The sequence below is a fragment of the Bos mutus genome, chromosome 22 (assembly GCF_027580195.1).
Source record: "Bos mutus isolate GX-2022 chromosome 22, NWIPB_WYAK_1.1, whole genome shotgun sequence".
NCBI lineage: Eukaryota > Metazoa > Chordata > Mammalia > Artiodactyla > Bovidae > Bos > Bos mutus.
In genome coordinates this window covers 56,955,950-56,974,034 of record NC_091638.1, presented here as the reverse complement: position 1 = coordinate 56,974,034, position 18,085 = coordinate 56,955,950, and the positions used below count along the sequence as shown (strand labels likewise).

The 18,085-nt window shown below is 40.6% G+C and overlaps 1 protein-coding gene across 4 annotated transcripts in view; it reads left to right on the top strand.

The window, feature by feature from the left end:
• PPARG (peroxisome proliferator activated receptor gamma) overlaps positions 1–18,085 on the top strand; it is a 123,749-nt gene continuing 105,664 nt past the window's right edge. For 2 of the 4 annotated variants that reach the window (XM_005902846.2, XM_070359414.1), the window contains exon 1: positions 1,061–1,184. The gene's annotated coding sequence lies outside the window, so the exon portion shown is untranslated. Of the gene's footprint in view, positions 194–1,060; positions 1,185–18,085 lie in introns of those variants that run through there. The other 2 variants (XM_070359416.1, XM_070359415.1) reach the window with 2 other exon arrangements.

The following is an 18,085-nucleotide window of genomic DNA, read 5'->3' as shown; positions in this document are numbered from 1 at the left end:
GCCCTACTGTGCGCCGGGCGGCGGCGCCGCGGCCGCGCCCCTCCCCTTGCCCCGCGCCCCTGCCCCTGCCCCCGCCCCAGCCGCTGCGGGCGGGGCCGACCGCACTCGGGAGCCCGCGCCCGAGCCACCGCCGCCTGGGGCGCTCGGGTTGGCCGCCTGGACACCGGAGCGGGCCGCCAGGCCACCGGCGCAGGTCAGAGCCGGGCTGCCCCGCTGCGCTCGGGGGCGGGCACGGGGACCCGGGCTGAGAAGAGTTCGGGGTGGGGCCGATGGGGTCTCGGGCTGAGGGGGCCCCGGGGGTGGCAGGGGTCGTGGACCGGCGGCACCCGGGCTGACAGGTCCCGTCCCGGCCGAGGGTCGCGCCCTGCGGAGACGTCCGGGCGGCGGAGGGCACGGGCCGCGGGCGACGCGCGCGGGGGAGAGCTGCGGTCCGACCAGAAGCGCGAGCCCGTGCGCCCCGCGCGCCTGTCCAGGGTTCGAGAGCGCGCGGGTCTGCGAGCCCTCAGCGGCGCGGCGCGGGGCGCCTGGGACCAGGGAGGGAGTGGTCTGGGAGCCGCTGCCCGGGGTACCCCAGACCCCCCTGCGCGGGATCCCGTGCGGGCGCGTCCCGCGGCCGCGGGGGTCTGGCTCCGTCTCCGGCGCCCAGACTGACCACTGTGGGGTCGCGGTGACAGTTAAGCCTGGGGCGCACTTTGGGGGCGGGCGGAGCGCTAGGGGACGGGGTGGTGCGCTCCCTCAGCCTCGGTGCCCTCACGCACCGGGCTGGCCGTGAACCGAGCGGAGTGGCCCGGGACGCGGGGCTCCCTGACTCCCGGGGGGCAGCGTATGGAGAGCGCGGGCCCTTCCCACCCGCTCTGCGGTCGAGAAGGTGGCCGGACGGTGCGGTGGCTCTTCCACGTGCCGGGCTCGACTCCCGCCCTGCCGAGCCCTGACCGGGGAAGGTGGACGCAGGGCTGGCTTCACCGAAATCTCTAGTTCCTGCGTGCAGGGGGCGGAAAGTGGGTGTGTATCTGTGGTACTATCTGCCTCGGTGTTAGGGGAGGAGCCTAAGGTAAGGAGGCTGAAACTGGGAGTAACCTATCTGCGGCTTTTATATAAGGTCAGTGGTTAGGTAAAGAAGGGGCCTTTACCTCCGCCGGTGATCAGAAGCCTGCGTCTCTAAATTCTTAAGTCCCCTTGCTTAGGTGAGTCGGCTTACTCTGTAATTGCACTCTGTTGAAATCACTCTGTTGGTGATGCGTGTCCAAAATTTGCAGGACGCTGCTCGTGAGGCTCGTGGTGATGATTATTCTGTTGTTATCATTTGGTCGTGCTCTTGTTTTACCGCGAGAATTTCATTCACTTGGGTCTGAGAGTAATGGTTGGGGAAATTGTGTCAATTATTTGAGGAGAGAAAGCTTAAAAGAACATAGCAGTCTGTCATGAAGAAAAACTAAAGTTTTTTTCTTTTCAAGATTGAGGTTAACATGTAAGATTGATTTGTATAGATCATTGTCTGAAAACAAAACCAGACACGATGATTAACTGAGTTGTCTGAAACCTGTTGCTGGAGAAACTTGGTTTTGAAGTACACTATTTTCATGTCAACTGTTTTTATCATTCATGAAACAAATTGTAGTTAGAGATATTGAGAGAGCAATGACTAACACTCTTTAGAAGGCGCTGGGCAAACCTTGGACATACCCCAGGTGTTTGGTGGCAGTCTTCCTGTTCATAGTTAAGGGATCAATCGCTGACTGAAAACAGGACCTCATGATCGTCTAGATGATTTTTACAAAACCCTTCTGGAATAGAGAGCAATGTAGATGTTCACTGAAGCTTCTTTCTTTAAGAAGTTCTTTCCACTCCTATGAAAGGTCTGTAGAAAACAGAGATGCCACCAGTCAGCTTTCGGGGTGATACTTCAAAAGATCTTTTTCAAATTTGAAAACAGTTTTTATGTTGCCTATTTTCAATCGGATTCAGTCTATGAAGTTAATAGGCACCATAGTATTCTCTGATATACAAAACGCTTAAATGAATGCCCTTAGCCAAAAAGTGAGGATTGTTACAAAATCATCCATTTTAGTCTTACTGTGTACTTCTTGTCATTATCCTTTATTTAAATTATAATGATATGTGATACTTCACTTGCTGATAATTAGATCTTAAATTTAAAGATCTTAGGATCAATTAATGACCCACCGCTCAATTTCTTGCAAATCACTGGAAAGGGGGTAGAAACTGGTGATTTAATTTTTAAATCAAAATTCTTTTTCACGTTTAAAAGTTTATCTCTTGCTTTTATGATAACTACTGTAAAAAACGTGGCATCAGTGAGGTATAAAGGTTTGGAGATTTCCAGGCTAAGTTTTTTAGGCGCTGTTTTTTTCATGCTTTTAAATTTAAAAGAATATAATTTATTTTCAAATTAAAACTAAAATATCCACCTGCATCATATTCTTTATTAAACTTAAAATACCTTGAACATATTTTTGCAGTTGGCATTTTAAATAAATATTGCTATTTTCTTTGAGGGGACTGTTTCCTTACTCTTCATTTCTTCGTATATTTTTCAGAACGACATTTTAAAGACTTAACATAGGACTTTAAACAATCACAGTATTAATTATAACATCTCTATGACATTAAAACTGTATTATCCCTGTATATGAAAATTTATACAGGAAAAAAGCATGACTTTAGGAACATACATTACTGATCATAGCTAATTGCTCTTAATCAGTAAAAAAAAAATCATTTGTTTAAATAAGATAATTATGTATTCGACAGTTGTATGAATGGCACAGTCATGGAAACGCACACAAGTCTTAATAATACATTTCGTTTAGTTTTCAAATTGTGAAATGGTGTTTTACTGTCGGGAGAGTTTCATGAAAACAGTATTAAAATAATACTTTACAAATGTTTTATATATCCTGGTCTGTTACTTTTGCTTCTTTCATAGGATTTGTATATGACCAATGAGCAGGGCAGAAAATGTTGGTCATTCTAATTTGTGGATGTTCTGCTGAATTCACTATCACTTGAACTTGGAAATATAATAATGTCATAAAATGTGGCAAGTATACTGAAAGAAGTTTTGGGTTCCACTAAAAATAAATATCAGCTGTAGAGAATTTTTTTAAAATCCTAATCAAGAAAACGATAAAAGTTACTGGCCTATGGATTAGGGTTAGGGTTAGGGTACCCTAACCCTAACATGTGTCCCCCACCACCTTCAAAATTATTAAACTGAATTTCTAACTTGCTTTTATTTTTCCTAGCAGATCTCTGTACTGCTCTTGACCTCTTGAGCTGTTGCTTTCTCTCTTAAGGCCTAAAAGCAACAAAAAGGGCAGTGATTTAAAAAGCTTAATGCCTTGAAACTGATCTAATTTGACTCCACAAAAATAGAATAAGATCTGTAAATAACCACCTTGCAAGCATAGATAGCCCCAGTGTATCAAACTTTAGTTAGTGTCATAGCGTTCTAGATGAAAATTTTAAATTGAAGACTATTTTTAATCCTCCCCGGCTTTGTCATTTACTATTTGTATTTTATCACAACAAGATGTAGATTTGGGGGAGTTTTATTGCATATCTTTTGAACTCATTCTAATTTTTATTTACCTAAAATACTGTAGGTTTTTGAAAGGAAATCAGCTCAAATAAAATAGACTGTATTTGGGGGGAAACTTTTGGAGATGTGAAGACAACTATCACCGATGATAGTGTATACTTAAATTATTTTTTATTTTAAAAAACAGGTTTATTATTATTAGTATTTTTCTTCAACAGTTAATGCACACGTATGTTTTAATAACAAATGTTTAACTCAGACTGTGAATGTTTACATTTTTAACTATTTTAATTATTATACTGAGGCAAGTAATTTATCCTTTCTAACTCTCCGTTTCCTTATCAGTGTAAATGGGGAAAGTATTGGTATTATTGTTCCGTGCTCTTTTTTTGTATGATTTTAAGACTTTATCAACAAATCTGTGTATCTTAAATGATATGACCTTGTCCCTGAATTTAATTGAGCTAATTCTTTTACAAATATTAATAGTTCACCCTAGTAATTTTGAGATTCTTGTTAACAATGAACAGAAGATAATGCTTGCCATGTGGTGATCAATTTATCAGATGTTTCTGAAATGAGATATTTCATCATTATTCAGTTTAAAACTGTATCTCCTATTCTCTGGTGACTTTGGACAAAAATCAGCCTAGAATTATTTTTGTCCTGTTGATAATATCTCTGTGAGTCCTGTGTAGACACAGTATGTAGTCTTTCGTGTCCATTTTTGCGTCTTCACGCATTTAGAAGGTGCAAGCTGTGCTTTCATTTGATGAAGTTCTAGTCTTTACATATTTTTATGGCATATACTGTGAATGCTTACTGTGTGTTTGTTTTATACTGAGGCCTATGATCCTTCAGATCAAAAGACATTTTAGTGTCGCAGCTTAAAGAATAAATAGGGACCGTGCTTGTCATAAAACGTGGGGCTCCTTCTAAGAAGCCGTATCCCAAAACATAGGCTTTTAGCGACTTGAAAAGTGAACATGCCTCCTAGGAACCCACCAGTTTACTAGTAGGGACTCATTGGAAAAGCCTGTAATTAAGGGTGAATTGTCCAGATAATAAATTTTAAATTCTTCTTATGGATTGTTTAAAAATCCATTCTTTTGTGAACTGTCTCCTATGCAAGAAAGTAAGGGCCTTGACTCCCAGCTCGAACCCCACTCTGTTCCCAGTTCACCTACAGAGGCCAACTGGGGACCTCAGTAAAAGTATGAGGAGGCAGATGACAAAGAAGTGTTGGGTCGTGCCTGTAGATGGGTGTTCCCCCTTTGCAGCTGGGGAGTGGGGAGCAGCCCTCATTTCCATTCTCTTCATGGGTCTTCTCTGACTTTCTCAGAGCCATGGCTACACTTTACTTCAGCTATTCCAGTGACCAGGCCATTCTCAACTTGAAAATCTTTTTTGGGATAGGTTTCCTTTCTGTATTGCGATTTTTCAGACATAAAGGAAAGAAGTGAAGTCATCAGTTCATGCACCATCAATCATTTACAATGGAGATTTAAAACCATAAGGGAGGATTTACACTCGATCCTATAAGTTTAGTTCAATTTGATTCAGTGTCTTAAGAAACAGTTTTTATTTCACTTCAGTGGGTTTTGTTTTTGTTTTTTTTTTAGAAAATAAATTCATTGCTGGTTTTAACTGATTTTTTTTTTAAGAAGCATTTCAATTCGTGGATTCATCTAGAATTGTAATATGTGGATAAGACCCTTTGAGACACATTTCCTGACCTTCTGGGAAGAGTTCAGATTAGCATAGAGCCGGGGTGTGAAGTCTGCACAGATTACCGTAGATAAGGAGAAGGTAGCTAGAAGGGAGAGAGAAAACTAGGGAAATACCCTGAGTGGGAGTGTAAGAGATCTGTGTGCACTCACTTCCCACACTCAGCGGGTTGCACAGTAATTGTACAGAGACCTGAATGGAAGGGGTTGGTTTCTAAGAATTTACCCTGTGCCTTGGTGACATCAGAAACTTTTAGGACAGCTTTGAATTCTAAAGTTGCTGCTTGGCACTGTCTCTGTCTCAGGAGCTCTGGGTTGCTTCAGGAGAGAGCCCTAGCAAGTGAATGGAGAGGGGATATTATTATCCTGTGTGTTTAAGGAATAACTACTCCTGTATGGTGAAGACTGCCTCATTCAGCAGTGAGATGCTGGAAAGAACTCCTTCACCTTGACCCCATTCCACTGACCATCATTTCGCCTCCGCTGTCTGTGTCCTTTGAAAGTTTGAAGTCTGCCTTCAAAATGCCAATATTCCTTAAGACATCATCAGCAAAAATTTGAGAGTTTAGTTTCCTGGTTTGCTTGCTACCTGCAGGCAAAGCTTTTAAGGAATAATAAACACTCTTGAAATGTAAAGAGGGGATCAGGAGAAGGCAGAATAAAATTAAAGCGAGTCCTGTCCCCAGTTCTCCATAAACCAGCCTTTATGAAACCAAATTTGAAAATAGTTACTTGAGATAGTAGTGACACAAAAGGATATATTCTCCCACACAGGCATATTTTTTTCTCTTAAAAATCAACACAGGGGAATTCCCTGGCGGTTCAGTGGTTAGGACTCTGCGTTCTCATTGCCAGAGGCTGGGTTCAGTCCCTGGATGGGGAACTAAAATCCCACAAGCTGCACGGCCTGGCCTAAAAACCAAAATCAACATGTGTTGTAATTCTTCCTTGAACCATTTTTTCCTTCAGAAAAAACAAATCGTCATTCCTAAACGTCAGTTTAAGAAACTTATCAAATTTAAGGCTGTAGGAGTTGGTAGTTGGCTAGTATAATTAGATATATGACTATTACTTCTGACCATGTCTTCCTCTCTCTGTGACATTAGACGAATTATCTAGTCCCTTCTTGAGTTAGTTCTTCCAAACTTATAAAGTAGCTTTCTAACAGATTGAAATGAGAGGAATCTCTCAATCACATCATAAAAAAATATGCCAAGGATGTATAAATAATGCTTAAGACTTTGGCAGATCCTCAGGTCATAACATTTTATACATACTTTATTTTTCCTTTTATGTTTTTTGCCAAAAATACTTACAGGAAATCAATGTGTATCTGATGGAAATAGAAGCTTAGTAGCCACCTGAAAAGCAAGTTCATTAATTCTGTGAATCAGCTGATAGGCAGTGTTTAACAGTTAAGTACAGGCCACCGTCATGGGTATAAGTAAGCATATTGCATGGTTGTGTCATTCACTTTTCCACAGTGTTGCTGAAGTCTAAATCTAAATCAGAGAATCCCTAAGTCCTACCGTACTTACTGTTGTTTTTTTCTGTCAGTTGGTAATTACCTGGATTTTGTAAACAAGGTTTTGATTGTGTATGGACAAGTACTTATATAAAATCTTTCTCTTTTTTATGTGGTGGATGAAGTTATGAAAGAGAACAAACATGAATGGTGTATATATATATATATATATATATATATATAAAATAAATGAAGAAGATACTGTAGCAAATTATTTGCATATGTTCAGAAAATTCAGAAGAGTGAAGAAAACACCCAGGCCTTTGCCAATGTAGGATTACTACATGTTTTCCTAAAGCATTTGGAACTAATTAGAAATACCCTAGTTTTATTTAAAAGCAATATACTTTTAAACTTGGTTTTCAACAAGGTCCCAGTTTGTTGACTTTCAGCACGAGAGCAGTACAATGTCTACAAAAACATAGATTATTAATTTCTTGAAGCAGGACTGACTGGTTTTACTCATCTTTCTGTCTCCAGCACATAGAACAGTACTCTCTAGGTACTTAATACATGTTTTTAAAAGAATCAAGAAATAGTCTATAATAAAGAGTGGTCCTTGGAGCAGCAGCAGTGTCTGGGAACTTGGTGGAAATGTAAATTCTCAGGCCCCACCCCAGACCTACTGAATCAGAAACTCTAGGGATAAGGCCTGATAATCTGTCTTTCAACAAGCCCTGCAGGGGATTCTCTCGTGTAGTGTGTGAGAACCTCTCACTGCTGCTGAGCCCCGTGTCCCATCTGAGAGCCTGGAGCCCAGTGTGCAGCGCAGGCAGTCCGGATTGTTCTCCCTCTTGCCTATAGTTAAGTCTCTTGATGTATTAACTCTGTAGGTAGTGATAGAAGCTCTTGAGACCGTCCTGTCAGTTGGCTCTGTTGGTTTGACATTTTATTAGAGAGACTCAGTCTTGTTTTGGATAAGCTCGAGTCTGTAGAGGCTAGCCGGCTATCTGCTTCGTCGGAGAATCGCTGATTTCCCCTTACCTTTAAGCATGGTTGCCAAGAATCCCCAGTCTGTAAGTTCAGAGACTGGATTTTATACAGTATCTGAGGATGGTCTGGCCCTGGAGGACCCACATTAAACAGACTTACAAGAAAAGGATTTGTAAACTTCAATTCCAGTTTCATAATCTTGGAAAATGTACCAGTCCTAATGATTGTTGATGATAGATTTTTTTTTTAATCCTAAAATTTTATGATTCAGGAATTAAAGAAACTGGTTATTTTATGTATAGCTGTTGTCATTATCACTTAGTTCCGCCTGCTAAAAAGGCAGTTGGGCAAAATATTGCACAATCTGCTGCTGTACCCCTACTTTGGAGATTTTTTCCAAAGAGGTGGAGGATATAGGACAAGCCACACACACGAAGACTTTCATACAAGCATTGCTATAGGAACCAATATTTGGAAATAACTATTCAACAGCAGCGGAATGCTTAAGTAAATTATGATGTAATTAGTAGGTGGAATGTTATGTAATTGTCAGTGACAAATTGGAAAACTAGAGCAAACTTGAAAAATATTTTTTAAAAAGTAACATAAAGAATGTATGTGCACCATTGATTGAAACCTTATATAAACGTGCATATGAAGGGACAATAAAAAAGTTACGAAAAAAACGTATTTTATATTTTAAAATAGATACAGAAGGCTTTTTGTTTGTTTTTATGTTTTTCTCTCTTTTCCAAAGTTTAGCCATTAGTATAAAATTACTTCTCTACTTAAAAGCCTACATTTATTGCTTTTATTTTTTAGTATGTCTGTGCCCCTGATCAGTAAAGATCAAGCAAAGAGTAAATTAAACATTGAGAACCCTCTAGCTGTTTTATTGCTTTTAAGCCATTCAAGATAATGTGAGAGAGGACATGAATTCTTTTCTGTTATACCCAGTTTTATTTCACACTTAGTCTTCTCTCACATACTGGGCTTCTCTGTCCTCTGCTGGACTACTCTCTGGGGGGAAAAAATACTCCATCTTTGTATCAGCCTCTTAGTTTTTCTCAGTCATACATACAGTTTGCTTTTGTTGATTTCTTTGGGCCTGTGCTCTATCTGATCTTTAGCATCCACCAAACAACAGCTATTTTAAACAATAGTTTCCAGAGTTATTTTACTTTCCAGCTATCCCCTTTTAAGTCTTTTTCTAAAACCTATGTATATCTATTACGGGTTTTTTTTCCCCTAAAATTAAATAACCTCGGGATAGTTTGTCTTCTAACTCTGATAGAATTCTGAACTTGTAACCATAAATAGCTGATGCAGAAGCACAAGAGGGTAAACTTCTACTACAAATGGTTATTATGAGACCTTGATATAATTTGTGATGAGTAGAGGTTTCCCAAAATCTTGTCAGACCTCAGAGTGAGCACAGAAAAAGACAGACACACACAGCAATATATATGTGTATGTGTATACCATCCAGATACACACACACAGCAATGTCCTTTGAATTGAATACTTCTTCCTTTTCTCTGTTGCATTGCTCTAGAAAATCCCAAAGGGAAAATTAAATAGTTTTGCCTTCGACCCAGATTACAGGTTATATTTTTCTTGTCACTTTCTCTGGAACTTCCTTTGAGAATTTTATATCAGACTGATGCCTTTAGAATAGCCTTTATCTAAATGAAAACAAAGTTTTAAACGTTATTTTAGAAACTTTATATCAGGGATATTAGCTATTTCTCTCTTCTTTCCCCTCCCCCGCCACTATTTCTGATGATTTAATCCTTAATACAGCCCAAGCCAAACCTCAGTGGGTAACACAAACCTGGAGATGACCCTCCCACTCCCAAGAACAAATCTACAGAGGAGAAGCTCCTTTTTAGTGAAGATTTATTTATCCAACAAAAATCTATTGAGCTCCTACTTTGTGCCAACAGCTGTTTTAGAGAAGGAGTTTAAAGCAGTGAACAAAACAGACAAGGATATCCCTCCTGACATTCATGAGTATTGTTATCTAGATTTAACGAGGGTGTTAGTGGGAGACATGATGACTAAGAGCAGGCAATAGTCTAACCCCTGCCTTGTGACCAGGCAGCGTTGCCAGGCCAGCCTGGAACTGGGTGGCTGTCTATGAGTTAGATGTGAAGGAGGGGAACACCTGTGTCCTTGAATATTTTTCCTAAATCTCTTATATTATTTTAGGTTGTACATACGTAGTATGTATCAGACATTATGAATAATATAATTATTGTATTATTTCATTTCTCTCTTACCAACAGAGTTTACTAGCAAAGGATGTAAGGATGTGTCTTTTGTTAATAAGCTGTTAACTTTTCTTGAAAATACAAATAATAGAATGCTGATTCACTTTGCAGAAGGAGTATGTATTTCATAGTAATTTCAAAATGGATATAGTTAAGTGGTTAGCTATCCAAGTGAATTTAGTTCATAACCTTGTTTATCAGAAAAATGAATTACACCTAACAAAAACGTGAAACAAATTTCACTGAGACTATCCCATTAAAATTTAAAAAACAACAACAATACTTTTTTCTCCTGGGAAATAAAGTTAGCAACTTACCTTTTAAAAGCATATTTAGAATTTTTAAATATTTAGAATATAATGTTTGAGTAAAAGGAGACCCAGATCTTACTTCAAATGACTGTCCTTTGGTCAATGTAAGTATTACTGCTGTTTCAACTTCTGTACTCAAGACCCAGTTGTCTGATTACCATTTCAGTTCTGTTTTTAAATTCTCAGAAAATGTCTTACTGACCAGTTAGAGATAAATCCTAAACAACATGAAACTTTGGGGGGGAAAAATGGTAAGGAAAATAGATTTTGAAGGAAGTTATATGAAGTTAAGTAGAATTAATATTTTCTTATATAGACATGGAATATTAGAGTGCATCTCAATGCAGATGTAACCAAAGCCTTCAAACTTTACAAATTCCACCATAATTTATTCACAAATCCGTGGACATTTGTCAGATGACCTCTCGCTTTCCAGCACTAGGTTTCCTTATACAGGAAGCAAAGTCTGCCCACCTGGTGACATGGCTTTGTAGGTGGTGGCCCAGGCGCTTTTCAGATTGGGGAAGGGAATCAGAACCTAGCACCAGGCAGGCAAATAACCGAACTCAGTTAAAGTTAAGAAAATGATTAAGTGACGGAACACAGCCCAGTGGTGTGATGTGTCTTTAGGCCATTCACATGATTCATGTGCACTTGACCATGTGTGCATACCTGCTAGAACCATCTCTGGTCCTGACAAAGCACAGCACATACACACAGATATTTTGTTTTTGCCCCACACGTTAAGTTTTAAGTGTCAGATGGATTTCCTTTGTCACACAACGTACTTGTGAAATAATTCACCCTGGCCACTAGCTATTACACTCAGAAAATGCAGACTAACTTTACTTTTAGCTGAAACATAATTGGAAGAGATTTACTCTGAAATGCAATTTAACACGTTCCAGATTCTATATTACTCATTGTGTTTGCTGATTGTTTGCAGTCAGGTCTTAAAAGTTTTATGTGCAAGTTCTGTACCAAGCAAAATTATGAATTCCTAGAGAGTAGAAATGAGTGGTGAGGATCTTTTTATTCTTCTCACGTGTATGTGCCCTGCTCACCTTCCCTGATCCACAGCGCACAGCACAGGGGACTGAGCACGTCGTCACTTTATAAATGCTTTCAAACTTGGCTTGATTTTGAGGACTGCTTTGTGCTGTTTCATTGTGGGTTTCTCGGTGCTACTCTTCTCCACATCTTTAGTGTGAAGTGAAAGTCACTCAGTCATGTCTGGCTCTCTGTGACCTCATGGATTGTAGCCCGCCTGGCTCCTCTGTCCATGTGATTTTCTCAGCAAGAATATTGGAGTGGGTCGCCATTCCCTTCTGTAAGGGATCTTCCCAACCCAGAGATCCAACCCAGGTCTCCTGCATTGCAGGCGGATTCTTTACTGATGTTTAGGGAATTCCCTAAATTACTCTCTAAAAATGTTTATTTCTATTTTAACATTTTTGGTTACACAGAGTGATATGAAATTAATGCCAGAAGAAATTTCCATTTTGCTCTGCTAAAGTGAGCAAAATGGGATATAAAAGAAAAAAAAAATGTTAATTATAGACTTTAGCATTCTATGTTGGATCTTTTTCTTGTCCTGGTCAGAAGAACAGGTTTTAAATGGCCTGAGGGCCAGGGCGCCGTTTTACTTTCTTGTTTGGAGACTTCCAGTGGCAACTGTAGCAAATTCAGTTTAATACTACAGTAGGGAGAAAAGTTCCTACAGATGTATGATCCAGAATGTTACTTAGATTTATTACTCATGCAGAAAATAAAACCAGTTCCCTTTCAAACGTTCTGTCAATTGTTAGATAAAACACTACATAGTCTCGGCCTATTCATTTGTTTATAATGTATAAAATAATTATATGCTCAGCTATTTCATATGTGAATCACAAGTATTATCACCATAATTGTTTAACAGTTAATCTCCTTTTACAAGGTAGATACACGTTTATGAGCTACTTCAAATCAAAATACCAGGCAAAGGAACTGATTTACATATAAAAGCAAAGCAAACAGGCGAACTTTTTTTTTTTTTTTTAGTGTGGCCCTGTGATATCTCTGCACGCCCACTTTTCTCCTTAGGGCTTCATGTGTGCCTGAAGAATGAAGGTAGGAGTCTCTTAGCAAGAGATCAGTGCAAGGAACTTACACCCTCTCCACCCCTGGGCAACCTGCCATCATTCTCCTGCAGCCACACCTGTTCATCTCCTACCAGGGCAAAGAGGTGTCCCATACCTATACCTGTGACACTGAGGGAGAAGCACAGGGCAGGCAGGAGGCCACGACAGAAGGAAGGATAAGAGCTGACCTGGGCCTGGAGCCGGGTCTCACTGATGATCCAGACTTGAGCGTCCTTCACTTGTGCCTCATTCACGCACAGCCGGACACAGTGAGTTACGTACAGGTTCAGTGGGCTCTAGGCACAAAGGGAGACAGCAAAGCTCCTAGAACTAAGAGTTTATAAGCTACGTGAATTGAAAAGGGGCAACACTGACGCAGTTAACCAAAAGTTCGAATCGGTGTGTGGGGAAGGACTAGAGAAAGCAGAAAACAGGTGCTGCAAAAATTCAGAGATGGCAAGACCAGCGTGGAGTGGAGGGCAAACCCGTGAAAAGCCTGATTCAGAGATGGCAAGACCAGCGTGGAGTGGAGGGCAAACCTGTGAAAAGCCTGATTCAGAGATGGCAAGACCAGCGTGGAGTGGAGGGCAAACCCATGAAAAGCCTGTAGAGCAGATGGGTATTGGATTATATGTGAAAAATTGAGGACTTGACAGGATAACCTTAAGAAAAATCCAAAAGAGGGCTTATATGTAGACATGTGGCTGATTCACTCTGCTGTGAAGTAGAAATGAGCACAACATTGTAAAGCAACTGTACTCCAATAAAAATTAATTTTGGAAAAATGGAAAATGACTTTTAAATATACCAGAAAAGAAAAAGGAATCAAAATACAATTTCATTAATATGAAATACTCAGACTAGGCAGATTCATAGAGATAGATAGCAAATTATTTGTTGCCAGGGCTTGGAGGCAGCGGGGGCCAGGGGAGTGACTGCTTGATGGTGCAAGATTTCCTTTTGAGGAGATTAAGCTGTTTTAGAACTTGATAGAGGTGACAGTTACACGACTTTAAGAATGTCCTAAATATTATTGAACTGCACACTTTAGAGTAGTTAATTTTATGTATGTGAATTTTACGCAGAAGCAAAAAAGTTCAGGGCTTGAGATGGCATAAGAGGAAGGGGAAAGAATTTCCAGGGCAAGAAAACGAAGCCTGGACTAGTGAATAAGCACAGGCTTGGGAGGTCATTCTGCAGAGATCATCCTGGCGGAAGTGGGTCGTGTGTCTGTGCGAGGAGTGAGAAATGGGTTTGGGTGTAGATTTCAGATAGGATGAGAAAGGTTCTGGGGTGTAGGCAAAGGAGTGTGGGCTTTATCTTGTAAGGAAGGTTGGGATTCCAGGTCTTGGGGGGAAGAGTGAGATGATTTAATCAGAAGGTTTATTTGGCAGTAGTGTGCAGGGCAAGCAGCTAGGAGGCTATCGCAAAATCTGGACAGAGGAGGGCCTGTCAGAACAGAAAGAGACAAAAGGAGAGGGCCGTTGTGAAGCAGCTTCTGGAGACGGCCCCTGCTCTGATGCTGCTCTGCTCATTGTTGGTTTCCGACTTGGTAAAAGGTAAGCTCAGATATGAGGATAAGCATTTACAGACGTTTATAGTAGAAAACAAGCTTACACTTACCAAAAGGGAAGGGGGAGATAAATTAGGACTTTGAGACTAGTAGATACATTTACTGTGTATTTTGCAGTAGGAACTGGCAACTCACTCCAGGATTCTTGCCTGTAAAAATCCCATGAACAGAGGAGCCCGGTGGGCTACAGTCCATGGGGTCAGAAAGGGTCGGACTTGACTGAGCGACTGAGCATGGAGGCACTACTATATATAAAATAAATCATCAACAAGAACCTACCATATAGCACAGGGAACCGTAGTCAGTATCTTGTAGTGACCTATGGTGGAAAAGAATCTGAAAAAGAATATATGTGTATATATAATTAATCACTTTGTTGTACCCCGGAAACTAACACAACATTGTGAATCAACTACATGTCAAATTTAAAAAATAAATGAAAAACATCATGAATGGGGGGAAAAAGGTCTATATTGTCATGACATTCAGGCACATGCTTTTTTGCATTTTGTAAAAGTATCCACAACAGATGAAAAAGAAAAATGCCTTCATCCCGACTTAGAACTCCACTGCCCTAAAGGACAGATGGACTGGACTTAGGGACTGGGTCTTGCCGGGCAGTCAGCCGTGTCAGCAGTTTTATGGCTCATTTTTATGGCACTTTACCCTGTGCCATGCGTCACGCTGGCTCTCGATGAACAGTGGGCAAGGCAGGTTGCTCCTTTCCCTGTGGAGCTCCTAGGTCATAGATTGTCAAAGGATTGCTAAAAATTAAAGGGGGGCATACGTAAGTTCAGTGTAAAGGAAAAAATCCCACAACTGCAGTTGTCCAGAGGTGGGGAAGGCTGTCGTGTGAGTGCCAAGTGTGTGCTTTTGTCAGTAGAGATACTTAGGCAGAATCTGAATGGCTGTCTGTTAAGAGGCCTTATTTGATAGGAGAAATGAATCATGAACCTTATAAAGTCCCTTGCAATGTTAAGGTGATTCCCTGTTCTGTAACAGTAACTTAGAAGAACAGAGTTCTTCTCTTTCTTTAAGTTGAAGAGTAGTGGATTGACAGTATGGTGTAAGTTTCAGGTATACAGCTAGTGAGTGCAGCATTTTTGCAGATTACGTTTCTCTTTCTTATTTGACCATATCGGAACAGCAGTGTCTACTGCCATTCTCATCATCGCTTGTAATTATATTTCCCTAAATTTGCCTGCAAATTTGATTTTTAAACATACCTGCGCAGTGAGTTCCACAGTTCTTTTTAAAGAAAGTACTGTTCTCGAATGCCTTCTCAGCTGTCATTTATTTCCAATTTTACTATTCGTGGAGTTCCTCTTCCATGTGACACTTGTACGGGCAACGCAGATTTCTGCAGAAGTAAGTTACATAAATCGTTAGTCCCCACTCCTGTGATGTAACGCAAAGGCCAGACAAGACCAGGCACGGCTACCCATGTGGGGAATGCCTTTGGGATTCCATTTTGGTGTGGGTGAAAGCTGAAATAACTTTTATTATTCAGCTTATTTCACTTAGTTATGACAAGTCTCAAACTCTTACTGTCAACATTTGAGCAGCTCAAATAATCATAGATTGATTGTACTTGGGAGGATCCGGAGAATTAGACTTCTGTAGGAGTGATGCATGCATGCTCAGAGCTCAGTCCTGTCTGACTGTTTGAGGCCCCACGGACTTTAGCCCGCCAGGCTCCTCTGTCCATGGGATTTCCCAAGCAAGAATACTGGAGTGGATTGCCATTTCCTCCTCCTGGGAATCTTCCCAACCCAGGGATCGAACCCACGTCTCCTGCCATCTCCTGCCTGAAGGCAACAACGTCCTTTTGTAATTACCAGTGTGAACACTTTTTGGCTCAGTAATTGTGGAGGCTTCTTAATTTCCACACAATATTTAAGATACCAGTGCTGGTCCTTTCTAAGTCTGTGTCCACAGAGAGCAGCTGAGCTGAAATGGGAAAAGCCATTTCCTCTGGCTCTGCTTTCTGGGCCTCTCCTGCCTCCCCCTGCCCCTCAATGCCTGCTCTTTTTTTTTTGTTATTGCTTAGTTGCTCAGTTGTGTCCGACCGTTTTTGTGACCCCGTGGACAGTAGGCCGACAGGCTCCTCTGTCCAGGAGATTTCCCAGGTAAGAATACTGCAGTGGGTCGGCATTCCTCCTCCAGGGGCTCTTCCTGACTCAGGGCTCAAACCCACGCCTCCTGCGTTGGCAGGTGGGTTCTTTACCACTGCACCATTCTTACTCTAACTCTGTTCTTACTCCCCACCCCCCCCCCTTTTTTTAACATTCTGGTGTTTTCCATATTCTGTCCCTTTTTCTCCTTCTTTTTCTGCTCTCTCATCTGATGGCCCTCTTCCTTTTCTCGTTTCCCAGTTTCTAGTATCTCTGTTTTTGGTCCAGTCTCTTAAATACAGTATGGAAAAGCAATGTATTTTTAATCTACTAATCAAATAAGGACATAGGTATTTTTTTTTTCCTTTATTGTGGTATAATTGACATAACTGACATAAATTGACATAAATTTAAAATGTACATTCTGGTGATTTGAAATACTTATGTATTGTGAAAGGTTTCCCTCCATTTGTTAATTAACATCCATCACCTCACAAATACCTCTCTCTCCTTTATTTATTCATTTTTTTTCTTTTTTGGAGAAAGCATGTAAGTTCTATGCTCTTAGCAAATTTTGATTATATAATACAGTGTTAACAACTATAGTCACCATGAGTACATTCAGGATTTTTTACTCTGAATGTAACATAAGCAGCATGCTTATATTGCTCCTTCATATTTGAAATAAAATTGATTATCACTTAGAAATGGATTTTGATTGATTTTTTAAAAAATGAGTGAATCACTAATCCTCAGATTTGGAGAAGGGGATCAACAGATCTTAAGTCATAATTCCTAGTAAACCACTGTAGCTTACTGAAATAGCTAATTGTCTTGAACAAGTTGAGTTCCTCATTTTTCCACATGGTACATGTATCAGATATATCATGGGATCCTTTAGCACCATCTAATTTTTTTATTACATCTTGATTTACACTGTTACACAAGAGCTGGAATATTTCTCTGTTTTGTTCATTGTTTATCCCCAGTGCCTAGAACACTGCTAACAAATGTCAGATGCTCAACAAATAATTGTTGCTTTTAAGTTTGGAAGTCTTTTTTTTTCTTAATATTTAGTTTTCTTTATTTGTTTGACTGTGGCGGTCTTAGTTGTGGCTTGCAGGATCTCTGATGTTTGTTGGGGCGTGAAAGCTCTTGTTGCAGCATCAGGGACCTAGTTCCCTGACCAGGGATCAAACTCAGGCCCCCTGCATTGAGAACACAGAGTCTTAGCCAGTGGACCACCAGGAAGTCCCTATTGCTTTTCATTTCAAATCTACAGTTTCATTCTCCTTCCTAATCCTGAATAGGTATCATGACTTTTTGGAGTAATCGTTTTGTTCACTGGGATAACTTAAAGATGGGTTTATAAATGTAACCATAGGATTTCATGTTTAGATACTGCTTCCTTCCAGTTCAGTCTCCACTTCAGTCCACAGTTTATATCCTCAGCTAAACTGTCATTTACTCATCCTTCTAAAGGACTCTTCCTTAACTATCTCAGGCATCAGAAAAATAACCCAGCAATTGATAGTAATAGTTAATACTTACTGAGCCCTGATTCTTTATCAGGCTCTATTTTAGGCATATTACATGCATTGTCTCATTTTAGTCGTCCAGCAACCTGTTAAAGGTATACACTATTATCTGTATTTTGCAGACGAAACAAACACAAGGAGGTAAAAATAACCTGCCAGGTGATACAACTAAGATCTGAACTCAGGCAGCCTGAACCCAGACACCTTGACTTGCACACACTAACAAGAGTCTAATTTCCCAGTATTTAACTTGCCGGAGAATGAGATAACTACACCCCACACGACCCAGCACCGTTCCATACCTAACAATTCCATCCACAGAAGTGGAACCGTATTCAGATGTACCCAAGGATTAGGTCCAAGCTTTTCAGTTGTTCTGGTTCCCTGCCAATTGGTTTATGTGTTA